This window comes from Herpailurus yagouaroundi, unplaced genomic scaffold (assembly GCF_014898765.1).
Source record: "Herpailurus yagouaroundi ecotype Mexico unplaced genomic scaffold, PumYag 182, whole genome shotgun sequence".
Lineage (NCBI taxonomy): Eukaryota > Metazoa > Chordata > Mammalia > Carnivora > Felidae > Herpailurus > Herpailurus yagouaroundi.
In genome coordinates, this window is record NW_024412413.1 from 53,348,927 (window position 1) to 53,351,574 (window position 2,648).

At 35.5% G+C, this 2,648-nt stretch overlaps 1 pseudogene; it reads right to left on the minus strand.

The window, feature by feature from the left end:
* The window catches only part of LOC121040074 (protein FAM136A-like), a 12,520-nt pseudogene extending 10,456 nt beyond the window's left edge, over positions 1–2,064 (minus strand).
* Positions 2,065–2,648: the final 584 nt, after the last annotated feature.

A 2,648-nucleotide genomic window follows, 5' to 3' on the forward strand; every position in this document is an offset into this window, starting at 1 on the left:
AAACGTCCAGGCTAGGGGAGCCTGCCTGGCTCAGCTAGTGGAACATGCCAACTCTTGATCTTGGGGTTGTTGAGTTGGAGCTCCATGTTGGGTGTAAAGATTACTTAAACAAACAAACAAATGTAGAAAAAATCTCCAGGTTAGTGTGGCATGAAGAAAGAGAAAATAGAGAGAGAACATTTATTAGCGCTCAAAGAAATAAAAATTTAAACAATGAAATATAACACTCTTCATGTTTCAAATTGGCAGACGCCAAGCAAAAGCCATATTCAGTTCTTTTTAGTGTGGGCCATTCTTCTATACTGCCGCTATTACATACATTGGCACACATTTTCTGGATGGCAATTTGAGAGTATATAAAAAGACTCTCATGTAATCATTCTATCACTTGAAATCTAAGAAATTAATCAATGAAGCAACACAAATATTTATCTCCACAGATACTTGTCTCAACATCGTTTATCAAAGCAAAAGTTAGAAATAAATGACATGGACCATCACCATACATTTTCTCCATTTTTTCTCATCATTTCTACATTTTCTCTAATAAGCATATATTACTTTTGTAAAGGGAAAAATAATAATTAGAAAATAAAAAATCATTAGGCAGTTTGGGTGTTCATATCAAAGTACAACAAAATATGGATCACTTCCGAATCACATGGCCATGAGCTGAATGACTAATGTATGTCCACTCTTAAGACAAGACAAAAATGTTGTTCTTCAGGGCATTTATTTAGGCAGACATGTCATGCGATAAGTTTATTTTCAGTAATCACAACAAAATTAGAGAAATTTTCCACCCATCCAATTTTCCATTCACAAAACTGTCCCATTTTAACTGTGTAGAACATTAAGATGCAAACAATGCAATGTTGTTTCTTAAGTAAACTCAGAAAATGTGTTTGGATCTCCATGAACTTTCTACATGTAAGGGAAATAAAAAATGTTAAATTCTTACATAAAAAGAGGAAGGGGAATGAGAGAAAGGGAACCTAACCTGACATTTAAAAGATAAAGATGTGGGGTGCCCGGGTGGCTCAGTCAGTTAAGCGTCCGACTTCCGCTCAGGTCATGATCTCCTGGCTCGTGAGTTTGATAATCACTTTTATTGTGTTAAGCTACAGGGATTTGGGGGTTATTTATCAAAACAGATAGTATTACTTAGTCTAACTAAAATGGTTGCTATATATGAGTTGGCATTTCCTTCAGAAAAAATGGGGACAAATAATGTTTATCACATTAGGGCTTTTGTGGGAATTAAAATAATGTGAACACAATGCCTTGCATATGGTAGTTATTCAGTAGCTATTATCACTGTCGTTCAGTAGATATTATCACTGTCATCTTTATCATTTTATTATAATTCTTTCCTCTTCCCTGGAAAAATGCATTCTTCTCTCTCTATTGTTCATAGTGACACTTTTGGCAGAATCGGAAAACCTCTTTTTTGTTCATTAGAGCTGTTACAGTATTCATAAGGTTTTTAAAGGATTTGAAGCTTTCTCTATTGACAAAGCCTGTGGAGATTTTTGTGATGGCTACAGTGATTTGATTCTTCAAATAACTCCATATCCTGCAAGTAATTATTTCTTTCTTAATAGAATCTCTAAGTGAGTTTTGGTATGGTTTTATGGGTCACAAAATGATGCATTAATTCTCCTTGGAAACTTAATTCAGTGACTCCATTTGCAGTGGTATTAAAGCCCTAGGGCAGTTACAGAGAAAGACCACTTTTTACAACATTTACTAACAATTATTTGGGGTACACTGGGCTTATGTCTTCTTTTCTTATTCTGCCTAGAGATTCAACTTTTTACCTTGTTCTGTTAGATGAACACTGCTCACTGGGGTTATTGAATTCTATGATTATTTTATTTTGTCTGAATTTATCCATCATACTTTTTTCCCCCCCTCTTCTGGAAACTGATCAACAGCTAAGAACGTGAGCAGAGTCCAAATAGGGGAAGCAAAATTCAACCTGCTGAATCTCATTAGCAGATTGCTCGTGCCTTCTGCATCTTGGAAACACATCATTCCAAAGCCTGTGGGGAAGCTGTTCATTGTTCCAAGGCACCCTGTGTGGAAGGTAGGCCTGTGGATATGGCAGTCTTGGGGTACTTACCTAGGAATTATTTCTTCGTTTCTTTATTAAGCTTTATTTATTTATTTTTAAAGAAAAAGAGAGAGAGAGAGAGAGGTAAGGGCAGAGAGAGAGGGAGAGAGAATCCCAAGCAGGCTCTGCACTAACAGTGCAGATATGGGGCTCGAACTCACAAATCACGAGATCATGACCTGAGCCAAAATCATGAGTCTTGACGCTCAACTGACTGAGCCACCCAAGCACCCCTACCCAGGAATTATTTCTGATTATAGATATTAGTTGCTTTTATTTTTGTGACTTAAAAAATCTTATATATAGGATTATAGATTTTAATTCTTATTAAAATCTTTGACTCCAAGTCAAGTCATTTAAATCTTGAGTTCAGGGAGAATGACATTAGATAATGTGTTTAATTTTTTGTGGTTATTGTTCTTTTTAGATCATCAGCTACTAGATTTTAATTAAGCTGCTTTTTATTTTATTATTTTTTAAATGTTTATTCATTTTTGCGAAAGAGAGAAAGAGACAGAGCATGAGCAGGGGA